Here is a 19,151-nt window from a genome sequence, read left to right on the forward strand (position 1 = left end):
GAAACAAAAAGCTACGGAGAAACCCTGTCTCGAAAAATCCACAAAAAAAAAGAGAAATATATAAGAATGTGCTTATACACATATAAATATGTAACTCACACAAATATGTGTGTGATTGTTTGTGTGTACTTAACATGAGCTGTTTATTTATAAGTGGAAAAATCATAATTAGGCCCCACACAGACCATCACTAATTTTCGTACTGTATCTAACTATGTCATGAAAATTAAAATATAACATGTTTCATTAATTTTACAAATAAAATTAATAATACATGAATACTATTAACAAATACATACTTGTTTGTAAAGTTTAATTTCTGGCTCCACCCTATCTGTATACATCTGTTATTAATTTTGGTTTCACAGAGCCAATTTTTACCAATAATATATTCTCTATGGTATTAATGTGTGAGAAAAGATATATTTGAAAATGCATTAGATGTTCTTCACAATAATAACAAGATCCAACAACACTTTGTGACCATTAAGTGAAACAAATCAGCAGGTATTAAAAAACATTCCTAAAAACAAAGAACTCAAATATATAAAATTCAAACATTAATTATAAAGTAACACAAAATGAAATTTTATCTAAATATAGTGCAAAAAAACAGAATCAAAAGAGGAGAAAAATTAAACAAGAAATCAATGGGCATATAAGATACTTTATTCTAAGATGAAAATAAAGAGTTTATTTATACTACACGCAAATAAAAACTATGTGTCATTAACTAAAGAGAGGGACAGAATGTATTTTAGAAATCCACAACACTTTCATGACAAAACATTCAGAAGAAGTATATTTTTAAAGCAAAATGTAATCAGAAAAAAATTCTTAGGCATATTTTTATCTGTAAAGTTTTATTTTTCCAGATTTAAAAAACACAATACAGCAATTAATAAAAAATTAATCATGAATTTTCTCCACATTTCTACTCAACATTTGTTATAAAGCTAATGCCACCTGTATTAGATGATGAAATTACATGAGGGATCCTGTATTTACTAAGGATACGTGATAAATTATAAGGACATTATAATACATTGAGAAGAAAATGACAGATATATGAATTTTGAATAAAAATAAAATATTTCAAAAAATATTTCATTAAAGCAAAAATTGATTTGATCCCCATCTAGTGGTTGGTGAAGGAAAGCAAATATCAGAAAATCACTATAACTATGTTAAAGATAGGATGAGTTCCTGCTGTTTTTATGTTGACTGAGCAACCATTTAATGATGACTTAATAGTTATAAAGAACGAAATGAACATTCAACCGGAGCAGCTTCTAAGTCACTGATTCCTGCAACCTTCTTGAAGGTGCACATGAAGCAATTTAGGTTACTCCACCGTGACCTATTTATTAGTTTCTATGGAAAGATGAAATAGAACATTGAGTTATTTCTTTTATCACACTTCTTCAAAAAGAAATGCACATTTACCATTATCATGTAGTTTCACTTTAACTTACAGACACCTTCCAAATTCATTTAGTCCCATTTTCAAAAGAAAGACACAGCAATCTCAACAATGACTTTGGCACATGACTATTGCACACATATTTTTCTTTCACTCTATGATGTATATTTCCTGCTTCTTTGATGAAACACTGCCCTACAACTATTTGCAGCAGGAGAATCAATTTAGATTGAATTCTTTTTGACAATATAGAGTCCACTATTATAAAAATTCATTTTTAGTGCATAATGCATGTATCTGGAGGCAGGGACAAAAACGGAGAGCATGGTAATACTCTATACTTTGAATTCATATGTATAAATATCTTGCATATCACCTTAGAACCTTCATCTAGGGATTGATCGAGATAGAGACAGAGACCCAATTTGAAGCAACAGACTGAGCTCTTAAGGTCCAAATGAGGAGCAGAAGGAGGGAGAACATGAGCAAGGAAGTCAGGACCACGAGGGGTGCACCCACCCATTGTGACAGTGGGGCTGATCTATTGGGAGCTCACATACAATATTTAAATGCTTAAACTGCACAAATTATCCAATATATTTGAGAACCTGAAATGACTTGTTTGTGTTGTAAGTGAAAAGTTACATTAATCCTTTCTCCTAATATTTTCAATTTGTATATTGTTTCCAACAGTGTTCACTGATTAAGGAATAACTTGAGACATTCATTTTAGAAGAAAGATTCTAAATTCTTGTGCACATTCAGAAATGACACATTAGTTCTTATGATTTAATGTGTTGTTACACAAATGTTTTAAGGCATTTGGCTTTCATTTCAAATTTACCTAGCCACTCCAAAGACATAAAATATTCTTTTAATGCTAATATTAGAATATTGAAATTTAGAAAAAAAGCACATCAACAAAAAGAAGCAGTACCTTCTGATGTGATATCCTACTTGTTGTATAAGAATCAAAATCAGGTGATATGGAGCTATAATGCTTGGAATCAGGCAATCCCTGCATTTGCTTCATGTTACCTGCTAAGACTCCTGAATATGTAAGGAGCATTCTGCCCAGTCTGGGTGCTTGATCAGTGAGGCTCTGGTTATACCCAGGTCCTACTGAGACCTGGACTTAGCCAGAGCGCCACTGGGAAGAACCCGCACTGCTGACACTTTTATTAGCACTCCTGGGCTCTGATTGAAGGAATTGGGCATTCAAATTGAGCATGAATTAAGGACCAATGAGGAGAGTGATCTCAGTTAGAGCAAATAAGGCAAGATGGAGATCTCCATCACAGCTGCTGATTCATTCCTGTCCTGACCAAAAGTTATTTTGAAGCTGAAGCTGAGAAATTGAAATTGGATATGAAGCAAAAAATATGATTGCCCTAGGTTCGGACTCAAATATCAACAAAACAAAATGAAACACCTGTGGCCAGTATGGTCCGATCCTTTATCTGACTACCATTGTCTCCATCCAGGCTATGTACTTGAAAGCTGCAATTTCTGACAGTAGGTGGGTGATTATGAATCTTTGCTGTCAAATGCTTCTTTCGGCTCTCATTTTTTGTCATTTTTGTCATTTTTGCACAGTAGACAGGAGCAGGTGACTCAGAGCAGAAGTAACAGATATCACAGCACTTTCCTGTCTGTGCTGTGTCTTCACTAGCTCGGCCTCCCTCGGGTGTCAGCAGCAGGCTTCCTTCCCTGGAGCAGTTTACTGTCAGGCTGTGGCTAGATCAGCTACCAGCTGATAGCTGGACTCTAGCCAGGAGCCTGACTGCTAAAATGCCCAGCTGAGGAAATCTTTATTCACGGTGTTTGCCTCTGATTGGAGGAGTGTGTGCCTTCTAAGTGAGAATTAATTAGTTTAGAACCAATCAGAGGAGAGACGTCAAATGTCAGCTTAGAAAGCAGAAAGAAATAAGCCTGCAGTAACCTAGGTGATTTGCACTAGAGTTACTGAATCCTCTTTCCCTCCCTCCTCACTGTCTGATGCAACAGAAACAGGGGAAGTGAAAGGGAAAGATAAGAAAAAGACAAATGTACCCTGAGCTCTAGCAATATAAGTCCCCCGTGCTCTCTCTCCTCTTTATTAATTGAGGTCTTTTAAGTCATTCGCGAGTTTACGGAGAACAGACCATATCCAGAAAAACAATTAGCCTCTCTCTTCAAGCATCCCTTAGAAAATCTGATGCATTTCCTCCATCCGCTCATTAAATAACAATAGACACTCTGATAAGAGTTAGGATAAATGAGTACCATCTCTAGTCACACTGGGATTTTTTTCCTGTATAGTGTGACACCACAAGAGTCTGGAAAAGTTTCTAAAGAATTTATTTAGGTATAAAATAAGGAGTCCACTTACAGATATAGAACAGGTTACATGCCACCACTGATCCAACTACATCCATGCAGATCTTCTGTCCAGGGATGAAGAACACGAACAGCATGCTATTTGTCACACTGTGATCACCCCAGAGTGTGCAGGAACAACAGAGGTAAAGAACCACCCCTTCATATTTTATGTGATCACAGTCACAACTAAGAAAATGTTCTAGGATTTATAATTCATATAAGCCACTAGCCTAAAGTACTAAAATCCCACAACACTTGATTGGGTGTCATCTTTAGCAATACTTTCATTTTCCAGGAGATAGAAAAGTCCTTGTGAAATTTTATTTCTAAGTTATGAAAGTGTCACTGTAAGTTTATAATATGGATGATGCTTTTGTAAAGACTAAGAGAAGGATTTTAAGAAAGTATGTATTGCAATATCTAAGCATATTTACATTGTGACTATATTCGACCTAATACATTATCTTTTTCTAAAAGTATACTGACATAAGTAGAAAAAATACATTTCTTTAAAATTTTAATAAAAGTATTCTGACCAATTTTATCTGTATAACCAGGGAGGACCAAATGTATGAATTTTTGTAGAAATGAATCATTTTTAAAAATATTTCATTAAAATAAAAAAAATGATTTGATCCCCATCTAGTGGTTGGAAAATGAAAGCAAATATCAGACAATCTCCATAACTATGTCAATGCTATGATGAGTGCTTGCTGTTTTTATGTTGTCAGAATAACCATTTAATGATGAGTTAATAGTCCATTTAATGATGAGTTAACAGTTATAAGGGAAGAACAGAACATTCAACCTGTACTGCTTCTAGGTCACTGATTCCTGCAACTTTCTTGAAGATGCTTATGAAACAATTCAGGTTATTCAGCCATGACCTATTTATTAGCTTTTTAGGGTAAGATGAAATAGATCATTGAGTTAGTTCTTTCATCACACCTCTACAAACAGAAATGTGCATTGCCCAGTATCTTCTAGTTACACTTTGACTTTCTGGAACATTCTAAATTCATTTAACCCCATTTTCAAAAGAAAAACCCAGGCAATCTCAGCAAAGGTTTGGTTCTCGATTCTTGTCACGCATTTTTCATTCACTATAACATGCATATTTTCTGCAGCTTTGATAAAATACTATCCTACAATTGTTGGTGAGCAGTAGAATCAATTCTCTTGACAGTATATAGTACAACATCATGGAAATTCAATTTTGGTGCACAATGCGTGTATCTGGAGACAGGGACAAAAACAGAGAGCATGGTAATACTCCCACATTATAGTTTGACTTTGTATGACTCTCCTGACCATCTCTCTAGTGCTTTCACTTACCATATTGGAATGACCATCAAACATCAACTATCAACCAAGAAATGTCTCTCACATATGCCCATAGAAAAATTAAACTTTGTTTTTTTTTCAATATGTTTTTTTATTAAAAATTTCTGCCTCCTCCCGGTCTCTCACATATGCCCATAGAAAAACGAAACTTTGTTTTTTTTTCCAATATGTTTTTTAATTAAAAATTTCTGCTTCCTCCCAGCCTCCCTTTTCCCTCCCCTTCCCCAAATCCCCAGCCCCCTCTCCCCTACCCCTCCCTCTCCAGTTCAAAGAGCAGTCAGGGTTCCATGCCCTGTGGGAAGTTCAAGGTCCTCCCCCCTCCATCTAAGTCTAGGAAGGTGAGCATCCAAACAGGCTAGGCTCCCACAAAGCCAGTACATGCAGTAGGATCAAAACCCAGTGCCATTGTCCTTGTCTTCTCAGCAGCCCTCATTGTCTGCCATGTTCAGAGAATCCGGTTTTATCCCATGCTTTTTCAGTCCCAGTCCAGCTGGCCTTGGTGAGTTCCCTTTAGATCAGCCCCACCGTCTCAGTGGGTGGGTGCACCCCTCGCGAGCCTGACTTCCTTGCTCATGTTCTCCCTCCTTCTGCTCCTCATATGGACCTTGGGAGCTCAGTTCAGTACTACAATGTTGGTCTCTGTCTCTGTCTCCATCCATCTCCAGATGAAGGTTCTATGGTGATATGCAAGATATTCATCAGTATGGCTATAGGATGGGACCATTTCAGGCTCCCTCTCCTCACCTGCCCAAGGAACTAGCTGGGGACATCTACCTGGACTCCTGGGAACCCTTCTAGAGTCAAGACTCTTGCCATCCCTAAAATGGATCCCTTAATTAAGATAAAATTCCCTGATCCCATATCCATCCTTCCTTTATCCCAACCATCCCATTCCCCCAAGCTCTCCCTATCCTTTGATTTTAGGAAACACAGCATCTGCAAATGTTACTGCTTGATATTTTCATAGGTTCTAAGGGTTGCTGATGAACACTGACAATGTTAGAGCAATTCACATTATGGATCTCCCAGTGGGCAGAAAGGAGCCTGACTCTCCTACTGTATGCCTGATGCTACATCTGAATTAGAATTTCTTTCTTACACGTGATTAAACACTTCAAGACTGAGACAGGGGATTCAAATCTTAATAGAAAAGTAGTAGCTTTAGAAGCAGCTTGCTAATTCTTACAGATGAGACAGGAGCAGATGACTCTGAGTTATAAGCCTGGAGATCATAAAAATACCTGGATTTGCTGATGTTCCCGGACTCTGGCTCCTGAAAAAGTGAGGAGCAATCTGCCTATTGTGGGCAACTGTACAGTCAGGCTTTGGTTATATCCAGGTGCACCTGAGACCTGGGCTATAGCCAGAGCCTGACTGGCAAGAACCCACACTACTGACGCTTTTATTAGTGCTCCTGGGCTCTGATTGAATAAAGGTATACATTCAAATTGATCATTAAAAAAAGAGCAAATAACGGATTTATTTCCAGCAATGTACGGATATTCTGAGGTAATCTAGAGATATTCACAAATGCCGATTCATTCCTATTTCCCACGTTAATTGTATTGCAGCAGAAGGGACAAAACTGAAAATGGATGTAATTTTCCCTAGGTACTGACTTCAATTATCAAAAGAAAAAAAATTGTCGCAAGTAAGGGATAATCCTATATCCATCTACCAAGTCTTCTATCCTGGCTTTATATAAGAAAGCTTCCATTTCTGCAAGAAGTTGGGGTATTATTAATTTACTGCAAATTGCTTCTTTCTGCTGTCATTTTCTGATGAGCCATCTCTGATTCCACATATACAATGTTTAAATGCTTAAACTTCACCCATTATTCAATAAATGGGAGAGCCTGAAAGGACTTGTTTGTGTTATAAATCAAAATGTTTCATTCATCCCTACTGTGAATATTTTTAATTGTATACTGTATTTAGCAGTGTCCACTGATTAAGCAATAACTTGAGGCATTCATTTTATAAATAAGGATTTGTAACATGTGTATTCTTTCAGAAATTACACATTAGTACATATGAATTTATATGTGGTACCACAAATGTCTGCAAGCATTTGGCATTAATTTCTAATTTACCTAGTCATACCATACTAGTAAAATCTTCTGTTTAATATTAATGTGAGAATATTGAAATTTAAAAAACAATCACATCTTATAAATGAAGCTGTACCTTCAGAAGCAGGATCCTACTTGCTGCATAGGAATCAGGATCAGGTGATATGGAGCTATACTGCTGGGAAACAAGCAATCCCCGCTTTTACTGCATTTCCCCTGCTATGACTCCTGAATATGTGAGGAGCATTCTGCCCAGTCTGGGTGCTTGATCAGTGGGGCTCTGGTTATACCCAGGTCCTTCTGAGACCTGGACTATAGCCAGAGCCCCACTGAAAAGAAGCTGCACTGCTGAAGCTTTTATAAGCACTCCTGGGCTCTGATTGAAGGAATTTGGGCATTCAAATTAAGCATGAATTAAGGACCAATGAGAAGCGTGATCTCAGTTCCAGCAAAGAGGCAAATACTGTGGTCATCATGGAGATCTCCATCAGAGCTGCTGATTCATTCTGGTCCTGACCGGAAGTTATTTTGCAGCTGAAGCTGTGAAATTGAATTTGGATGTGAGGCAAAAAAACTGATTCCCCTGATTTCGGACTCAAAAATCAACATAACAAAACGAAACACCTGTCGCCAGTATGATCCAATCTTTTATCTCACTACCATTGTCTCTGTCCAGGCTATGTACTTGAAAGCTGAAATTTCTGAGATTAGGTGGGTGATTATGAATTTTTGCTGCCAATTGCTTCTTTTTTGTGTTATGCCTTTTCTGAGTTGCCACGTATGTTTAAATGCTTCCGTTTTATCAGTTATCCAATATATAAGAGTGACTGAAGTGGCATGGTTGTTTGTAAGTGGAAATGTTATTTTCACCCAATCTCTGAACGTCCCCAATTTGCATACTCTATATAACACTGTCCTAATGATTCAGCAATAATCTGTGGCATGACTTTTAAACAGAGATAATCATCATACTTGTATAGTCAGAAAATTACCCGTTTGTTCATAATATTTTATTTGTAGTTTCACAATGCTCGCATGCATTTAGTACTAATTTGATTTTACAGAGCCACATCATACTCTTAAAATATGCTGATTATACTAATATGAGAATATAGATATTTAGAAAAAAACTCACATCTTGAAAGAGAAGCAGTGCCTTCAAAACCAGGATCCTATTTGCGGCGTAGGACACATGATCAGGTGACTCGGAGATAAAATGCTGGGAATCAAACAATCCCTGCCTTTGCTGCTTTCCACAGCTCTGACTCCGGTAAAACTGAGGAGCAGTCTGCCTAGTCTGGGCAATTTTACAGCTGGGCTTTGGTTATACCAGGTCCTACTGTGAAACCTGGACTATAGCCAGAGCCCGACTGGAAAGAACCCGCACTGTGACACGTTTATTAGCACTCCTGGGCTCTGATTGAAGGAGTGTGTTCATTCAAATTGAGCAGGAAATAAGGACCAATGAACAGAGCAATCTCAGTTTCAGCAATGAAGGCAAATCATGGGGTCACCTTGGAGATCTCTGTCTTAGATGCTTATTGATTTTTTTTTTCTCTCACCTAAGTGTGCACTGCAGCAGAAGAAGTGAAATTGAAAGTGAACGGTAGGAGAAATTTTCACTTACCTTGGCTGTGACTCCAATTGATAAATTGAAAAAGAACAACTTCTGGCAAGTAGCGCTTCATCCTGTATTTGCCTCTGGGGCACAGTACCTGGTTATCTACCTGATAGACTGAAGCCTCCTTTTGTGATTCTGGGCTACCAATTACTGCTATTAGTTCTCATTTTCTGATTTGCCAAGTAAACTTCCCCAACTTCAAAGATTAAATGCTTGTCTGTTAGCTCTCTTCATATATATATGTATTTCCAGAGGGAATACACATATACATATATAGAGATAGATAGATAGATAGATAGATAGATAGATAGATAGATAGATAGATAACTTTCTGTTGATACAAGTATATACCTTTTTATAGATAGGTAAATATATGTATATATATATACATTTATAACACACACATAAATATATTTGTGTGTTCCTGAATGTGATGCTTGTATTTTGAGAAGAAACAAAGAACTTCAAGCACTCCTCTGAACACCTCCAATTTTCAAACTTCAGTGTCTTGAAGATTAAAAATGATGTGAGCTATTAATTTTAGAAATTAATATTCATAATGCATGTATAAACTCAACAATTGATAATTTGCTTTTAAGGTTTTTTTTTGGCTCCACACATATCTGCATTCATTTGGCATTAAGTTGGTTTCAAAGAGCCAATTTATACTCCTAATATATTTTTTCAGTATTAATGTGTGAAAATGGACATATTAAGATGTTCACTACATTTCCCTCAGAAAACTCACAAGAATATCTCTAAAATCAATGCTCTATCCCAGAACATATGCTTACTCTGTATTTTGTGACATCTGTGTTGGGGTAAATAATCTGTGTGCATGGATATGGAATGTAATATCAGCACACTGTCAGGCTCTTAGGGCTGTGAGGAAATCTGTCTTTCAAGTTTCATCATCTGATTAAATAACATAAACCAGCCTGATAATACTTAGGCTTTATGCAGGATATTAGAATGTTCCATTGTTTATACTGATAGAAGTATATATGCAAAATTTGTTGAAGAATATTTGTTGATGATAAGTGTAAAATTTCCTGAAATATGCATCACAAGCTGGTTGCATGCAATGGTATACTAGCAATGTCAGAATGACATAGTGTTTCTCAACAGTATGGAATTATCCAATCAAAGCATGTAATCTCATGCTTTGTAAGAACTCAGAGTTCTTATTTCTATGTTTCTTAGCCTGAGAGAAAATTGTAATGATTGTTTTCCTGATTTTTAATACATGAATTTCAATAACAGGCTACTGTGGTTACTATTTCCTACCAAGCAGCTTGCTGATGTAGTGATGCAAGCCACTGTGTAGGCTCTAAATCATAAAGAAAAATTAGCAGGAGATATTAAGCAGAGAACCACAGATATTCCTTTTATGCACCTAAATATTTTGCAATTTTCCTATTTCTGAGGTTATTTCTTGCATGTCCCTTCTTTCATCCTTATCGCAAAAACAATCAAAATTAATGGGAGTAATAACCTACATTTGTATAATATGATTAACTCCAGTTGATGGAAAAAATACCGCAGATTGATAAAGTGTCCAAGAATCTGAGACTGCAATGGTCACAGGCCTAAACAAAAACTATGTCCATCATTCTGATAGAGTAATAAAATAGAAGCTGAATGATATACCCATAGATCAGTGTACAATTATCCCCAAAATGTATTTTCTTTATATTCTGGATGGGAAATAAAACAATGATAGGCGGGGGGGGGGGCTCTTTTTAAAATTGCTGAGAGACTTTGTGGAACTGTGTTGCAATGTTACTTGTCTTCAAAATCCTCACTGATTTATATTGAAAAGAAGACAGAAAGATTCTAACACATTCAGAGGAGTTGGATGAATCCATGACACCAGTTTCTTTCTTCCTCAAGGTACGATCCATCATTGGTACTCCGATGCTGATGTAGCAAACACACGTCTCCTGCATAGGTCAGAAACAGGGTGCTTTTTCTGGATTAAAGTACAGTGGGACTTTGGTTATACTCAGGACCAACCGAGACCTGGGCTATAGCCAGAGGCTGACTAGTACTAATCCACACTGCTAAAAATTTATTAGCACTCCTGGCCTCTGTTTGAAGGAGTGTGGGCACTAAAACTGAGCATGAAATAAGAACCAATAACAATCTCAATCCTAGTCATGGAGGCAAATCCAGCTGTGCTCTTGGATCTCTTTATCAGAGCTGCTGATTCGGTCTTGTCCCCACATGAATGAATGTATTTTCTTGCTGAAGCTGTGAAACCTAAAGAGGAAGTGATGGAAAATTTTTCCTGGGCTCTGGTTCAAATTATCAAAATGAAAAACCATCCTCTGTCAAATGGGGTAGTCCTCTAAGAGGCTGTCTGAACGAACAATCTGAAAATCTGCATGAAAGCCTTGATCTCTTTCAGGAGCTGGGTGATTTTGGTTCTAGTCATCAATTGCTGCTAACGGCTGAAATGCCATGTTATATTACCCAAGCATAAATATTAATTTCTGAAATTAAGCTTTTCTATTGTGTGTATTAATGTATGTATGCATGTACACAAATATATTTGTATGAATTTATACATATATTTATATTTGCATTATGTATGCATGTATTTATATATCTTTGTGTGAATGTATGAATTTATTTATATTTTATGTATGTCTGCACGCATGTATGCACATATGCATGTATATTTTGTGTCTGTATATTTGTATGTGCGTATGTGTACATACATGCTTGCCTGAGAAGAGATGCATGTGTTCTAGTCAAAATATTACTTTCAGGCCCTGCACTGCTCATCTCTATTTGGTAACCTATGTCATGGTTTGTAAGCAAAAATCTGAGGTCTTGCTTTTAAAAAGAAATATTCAAGATACATGCATATTCTGAATAATTGCACATTTCTCTGATATAGTGTGTTTCTTCCCTTGTCTGCATGCCTTTGGCAAATTATGCATTTGACAATTTTTGGTTTCACAGAGCCAATTCATACTTGTAAAATATTTTGTGCAGTGGTAATATGTTAATATTGAAATTTTAAACTAATTCAGTACATTCCTATCACTAGAATTTCTCTTCAATCACCAGTCTAGACTTTATGTATTTACTAACTCTCTTTTCTGTGACATATGTTTTCAGGTAAATCAGCTGCGTGTACATGGAAATGGGGACTAATATTATCATATTGGCAGCCTCTCAGGTCTAGCACAGCCGAGGAAATCTGCATTTCCAATTTCATCAGACATTTAAATAACACACGTAACACCTATAATGTTTTGGATTCAGGATTCTTCCACAGAATAATTAGAATATTCCATGGGTTTTAATAGCAAAATGGATATACATGAGAAACGTCTTTCTTTTTTGATTAAGGCAGAAATGTATAATTCACAGGAAGACAGATTTTACTCAATGTAGTAACGAAGAATGAATTTCTCCTAGTTTCTATTATGGAATCAACCTGTCATAGATTTCCTTTGCATATAAACACACAGATTCTTCAGTGGCTACATCAGTCAGTGTAAATTTGCATAGACAACTTGTAGGATGGTTTATATGGATACTCAAGGGAGGGTCTTAACATGCTTCCTGTCATTTGTGAATGGATGGAAACTATCCACAAGACCAAGGAAGCTATTGATTTCCCAGATGGAACATGGTTTGCTCCAAGATTGCAGTCATTTGCCTTGGAAGAAAAAACTAAAAATCACCATCATCATTCATCGTCATGCAAAATAATTTAGAGTGATACTCATTTTAGGAGATAAATTTTTAAATTATATGTGTAGATTCAAAAATTCTCTATGAATGTTATTTTTTATTAATAGTTTGAATCGTGTTGTCTCATTATTCTCTATTAGCTTCAGTTAATATGCATAAACTTTTCTGTTTAGAAAACCCCACTGCACTCTATATATTATATTTCCTCTTACATCATCACTATCCTTATTCTTTCTAAAGTTCCCCTATGTTCTCTCTCTTTAACAATTGAGTTCCATTAAGGCACTTGTGAGTTCACAGAGTCCAGACAATCTTGTGGAAAATAGGTAGCCTCACTCTTCAAGCCTGCCTTAGAAAATATGATGCATTTTCTCCATCACCTCTTTAAATAACAATAAACACTTTGATAAGACTTACAATACATGAGTAATGTCCCTAGTCATACTGAGATTTTCCTCTGGTATAGCATGACTCCACAAGAGTCTAGAAAAAGGTTCTCAAAAATTTACTTAGGTACAAAATAGTGAGTCTACTCAGTGGTGCAGAACACTTTAGAAGCCACCACTGATTCAGCTACATCCATGCAGATCTTCTGCACTGGGGTGAAGAACACAAACAGCAATGCTGCCTATCACACTGTGATCACTCCAGAGAATGCAAGAACAACTGAGATAGAGAGTCATCCCTTCATATTTTATGTTATCACAATCACAAAAAAGAAAATGTCCTAGGGTTTATGATTCCAAAAAGCCACTAGCCTAAAGGATTGAAATCCCACAACACTACTTTAGCTGTCATCCTTAGCAATACCTTTATTTTCCAAGAGAAAGAGATACCGAATCCCAAAAGCTCAAACTACAAACAACAATTGCTGGTGTTATAACAGATCACCCCCAAACACTCACCATTATTCCAAATCTGAGAAAACATTGCAGAAAGTATACAAACCAATGATAAGTTTCAAAAAAAGGATAGCTGTTGTGAAAAAAATATTTTCTACGATCAAAAAGCTAATAACACAAAAATAAAAAAACAGGTGCACATAAAATGATTACCACAAAACACCACAAGTTGTATGCCAATATTGATGGTATAATCTTTATAGATCCCACATTCAGCTCAAAATTTTCCAGCAAGTGATGGATGGTAAGTGGCAGAGAATCATTCTTCACCAAAGACATGCCCACAGGTAGACTATACACTACCAAAGAATCAGCTTTAAACAGATTTACATATAATCTATAACTTGTGGAGCATAGAGTAGCTATGTACATTGTTTTATATGTAAGAAACAATAGCAATTAGCAAGAAGTGGGAATGATTTTGGTAATGAATTAGAAAACATTAAATGGGCAGCTAAAATAAGGAGTCAAAATAAAATAATAAAGCATTAAAATATAAAACTGATGTGGTTGTGGTAGTGCTTGCTGATGCCTCAGTTGGTCATTTGAAGTCTTTTCTTTTTTTCTTTTATTTCTGTTTTTTTTTCTTAATATTGTTTTGAATTGAGAGACAAACAGAAAGTTGGAGAGAGGGATCTTGCATACATGAAAGAATTTTGTAAGTGAGATATGGAATACCTGAGAAATATTGAAGAATGTGATAAAAATATGGGTTGAAACCAGTTGTACAAGGAAATTTTTTCACCTGTGCTCATAAAATCATTCTTTTTCATAGCCAGAAACTGGAAACAACCTAGATGCCTGTCAACAGAATAATGAATAAAGAAACTATGGTATATTTACACATTGGAGTACTATTCAGCAGTAAAAACAATTACATCTTGAAATTTGCATGCAAATGGAGAATGCTCATGAAAATAAAGAATGGATATATGACAAATCATGACAAAGATCTCAAATCTACAATTAAATCAAGCATGCGGTAAGTAAGGAAATCTGTATCAGGTCCCCTTTTTCATATCACTTAATCAGCTCTCTTTAAATGACCATAGAAATAGAAAAGTGTAAAGAGAAAGATAGGAAAACTTTACCCTGAGCCCTGACTTCAGAAAACAGCAGGCAAAACCAAGAACTCATGCCTGGTGGTTGAGCACATATTTCACTGCTTGGCTTTCCCTACTACCTATCCAGAATAAGGCCTCCATTTCTGTCTGGGCACTTTAGATTGTGACTCTGGGCTGAGCAGTGCATTTGTTTCTGTGTGATTTTCCGGTGTCCGTTTGCACAAGTGCTATGCTTGTGTGAATGAATCATCACACAATATCAGATATTTATGCTATCAGAGTTTAATACACATGTTACTTAAGTTACATAATGAAGTAGTAGGTTCTAGTCACATATCCAATCAACATGGAGTTACTTCCAATTTCATAATGATATATAAATATTTTATGTTCTTCATTTAAGGAAATAAATATATAAAACACTCAAATGTTTTCACAAATTCTTCAGTGTCTGATTTGTATTTGTGTGTGTATGTGCCATATAAACATTTTAATTGGGTTTCCATACATGGGTGTATGCAAGTTGGTGGTAGATTCCAACACACTAGTGAACTGTACATATGTCCATTGGTTCACCTGGTAAAATATCGGAGTCAAGATTCATCATTAACTGGTTCCTTGATATGCAGACCTTGTGTTCTCACTTATTCTCTGACAGATACATTTACAAATTCAGATTATTTCCCTCTGTTAGTTTGTTATTAAAATGCTGCTACCTAGAAATGCAAATCAAAACTCTTTGATACTTTAGCTGCCACCGATAAGAATGAAAGAGATGAACAAAATTTTGGCAACTGATATAGGTAAATAAGGAAAATGGAAAATACATTCCCACTTATCATATTGAAAATTTGTCAAACTTCTCTGGAAATAAGTGAGGGAGTTTATCAAATGCTAAATGTACATCATCTACCACTTGTTTTAACTCTACCACCACATCTCATGATCCTAAGGGATTCAACATATTTCCCAGAGATGTTTGCTTGATCATCTTGCTATGTAAATATTATGAACAGCGAGAAAAGGAAACATCCTTACTCTGCCTTAACTTGTAATATATTGAATCAACCAATTGAATCTTCGTTAGAACCTGTGAGAGCCCCTCCCCTAAGCATTTGTCTAAGGTTACCATACCACTTGCAATTTTTTCCAGCCTAATATTATTATCAGTCACAGGTATTCAGAGTATCATATAGAATATGTAATATCTGGACAAGGGTAAAACATACAACCTAAGTAATACAAATCTCTCACTATGAGACTAAATTATTTCCAAAATAAGTTCTTTTCTGTCCTGATGACTAAGAGAGGAATGGGCTGACGAGGGAGGAAGAAGTAGGTATTAGAGCTTGTCTATGCCAAATTGTACAGAAATTGCAAACCAAGATTGGAGAATTGAACCTATGATCATAAATAGCAACAGAATGATATCAAGAAAATTTCCTATTGTATTTCACTGTACACCATGCCTTCAGTGATAGGAATGGGAGCACCTTCAAAAGATACTGTTTTGACATTTTCATAGACTCTAAAGGTTGCTAGGGAACATTGGCAATGCCACAGCAATCCCCACAGTGAATCTCCCAAGGGGTATACAGGACCCTGTATCTCCTAGTGTTTGACATATATGAATGTATGAAATGAATTTTCTTCCTTACAGGTAATAAAATGCTAAAAGTGTGAGACAGAGATTTCACATCTTAGAATCAGCAGTTTCAGGAACAGGATGATACTTCCATCAGAGCTGCTGAAACATTGTTGTCTCCATAAATGTGTGCTGCAGCAGAAGCAGCGATATCGAAAAAAGAACGGAGGAGTCACTGTAATTTATCTTCGGATCTGACTCCAATTAGAAAAAAAAAAAAAAAACATCAACCTCTGTAATTCATAGTGAGGTCCTATATCAGGCTCCTGAACAGTGCATCTGACTATCTATATTGCAGTCTCCTTTACTACCTCGTGCTGGCTTTTTGTGACATTGGGCTGCAAAATGCTGCTTGGGCTGATATTTTCTGATACATCATATCAGTTTCCCAACCTGCAATGATTAAATACTTAAATTCTGGTTATTCTCAAACATTTATATAAACGTCTGTGTGTGTGTGTTAGCATGTGTGTGTGGATGTGTATTTTCATGTGTGAATTAGTACCTGATATGAAATGCTTGTTAGTGGAAATGTTAATTTTAAGCCCTTCTCTGAACATACCCACTTTGGCTACTGTATCAAACATTCTCATGATGATTAGGTAATAATCTAAGACATTCATTTTAGAATGAAAGATTCATAAAACTCCTTTACTGTCAACAATTGCTCATTTGTTCATATGACTTGATGTGTAATTAGACAAATGTCTGCATGAATTTGGCATTAATTTTCTTTTCACATTGACAATACATTCTCACAAACTATTCTATTAAGCATTCCTTCTGCAACATTGAAATTATGAACAAATGAAGTTTGAAATGAGAAGCAGTAGCTACAGAAGCTAGATCATACTTCTAGCACACATAAAAGAAATGAGTGCTCAGCACCGCGATGCTGACAATCAAACAATTCCTCACTCTGCGGACTTCCACAGGCTCTGACACCTGTATATGTCAGAAGCAGTCTGCCTTGTCGCTGACAATTTACAGTCGGGCTGGTTATAGGCAGGTCCAACTAAGACCTGGCCTATAGCCAGACCGACTGGTAAGAAGGCTCACTGTTTACGCTTTTATTTGCACTCCTGGGCTCTGATTGAACGAGTGTCTGCATTCAAATTCCACACGAATTAAGAACCAATAAGGGGAGGAATCTCAATTCCACCAATAAAGGCAAATGCTGCTGTACTCTTGGAGATCTCCATGAGAATTGCTGTCTCCCCCGTGAATGTGTGCTGCAGCAGAAGCAGTGAAATAGAAAGTGGAAGAGAGCAAAAAATGTAATTTATCCTGGGCTCTGATTCCAATATCCAATATCAAAGGGAAAATATCAACTTCTGGAAAGTATGGGGTGATCCTCTTTCAGACGACCTGGACTGTGCATGTGGCTATCTACCTAACAGTCTCCGTTTCTGCCATGATCCGGCTTTTTCTGATTCTGGACTGAAAATTGTTGCCTGTGGCTGAGATTTTCTGATATTTCATATCAGATTCCCCAAATGAAATGCTTAATTACTTAAATGTCAGTTGTCCTCACATGTTTATACAGACATACGTATTTGTGCATGTGTGTGTATGTGTATACGTATGAGTGCCCTATATGAAAAGCTAGTAAATGGAAATATTACTCTCTTGCTCTTCTCTCAACATCCTAAATATGCTTATGGTATAAAGTAACGTCAAGATGCTTAATAAATAATCTAAAATATTAATTATGGAGAACATTATTCATAACAATTTTTATACTTTCGATGTTTGCACATTTGCTTGTATGATTTTATGTGTGGCTAAACACATTTCTGTATGCATTTGCCAATAATATTAAATTTACAGAACCAGTTAATGTTCATAAAATATTCTGTTCAGCATTAATATATGAATATTGTTATTTTGAACAAATTCACTACATCACCTTCACTAGAATTCCTCTCCAAGCAGTACTCCATGCTTAATACACATTTATTCTCTTTTTTGTGACATTTGTGTTAGGTAAACCGCCTGTGTGTGCATGTATATATGGTCTCTATACTAGCACATTTCCAAATCTCAGGGCTATCATAACTGAGCTGAGAAATCTGGCTTTCCAGATTCATCAGCAGAATAAATACATAAGCAACTCTGATAATATTTTGACATTGGGAGTCTTTGACTGGATTATTAGTAAGTTTCATGTGTTTTACAATGACAGAATTATGCATGCATAATCAGATAATGGGAATTCAAGAGTACAAGTATGCTCAAGTGTCTGTCACATACTACTTGGATGCAGAGGTAAATCAGCAATGTCATAGTGACACAGGTATGGGATTTACCAATAAAGGAATGCAAGCTTGTCAGTAAAACTCAGAGTTATGACAGTTTCTCCCTATATCTCCAGGCCTGGGATAGACGCGTGATGCTAGTTTTTCTTGTTTTTAATGTGTGAATTCTAATAACAGGTGCTAGTGTTTCTTATTTCTACATTGGAAGTCTGGTGATATAGCTATCTTAAAGGCGGTGTAGACACTAAACACAATAGAAAAGAAAACAAAGAGAGTATAACTCAGAGATATCACGGATGTTTTTTGGACATTACCACCTGTTTTACTATGTTTCTGTCTCTGATTCTATCTTTTGCATTTTCAAATTTGTGTTACGCAACCTTCAACTTTATTAGTCTTACACCTGGACTAAAAGATTAGTTTCATTTAAGGATATCTGCTGCATTTTGTCATCCCCACAATATGGAATAAGTGCAATGCTGCAGATTCCCCAGTGTACAAAACCTCCTCATCCTGAAAATCCTGATTTTTTTCCTTATTTTTGAAAATAAGGTCCTTTTAACAATTTCTTTTACTATTGATATCTAAGATACTGTCCCCTAAGCTGTTAAAATACCTTCTGTTACTATTCATACCAATATGGCTCTTTAAATGTTAATATCAGAGCTAAGAAAACTACAAAATCAAATCTGAACACGTGATTAACATACCATTTTCTCCAAATGCTATAACTTGTCAACACGTAGCCCT

The sequence above is a fragment of the Chionomys nivalis genome, chromosome 23 (assembly GCF_950005125.1).
Source record: "Chionomys nivalis chromosome 23, mChiNiv1.1, whole genome shotgun sequence".
Taxonomy (NCBI): domain Eukaryota; kingdom Metazoa; phylum Chordata; class Mammalia; order Rodentia; family Cricetidae; genus Chionomys; species Chionomys nivalis.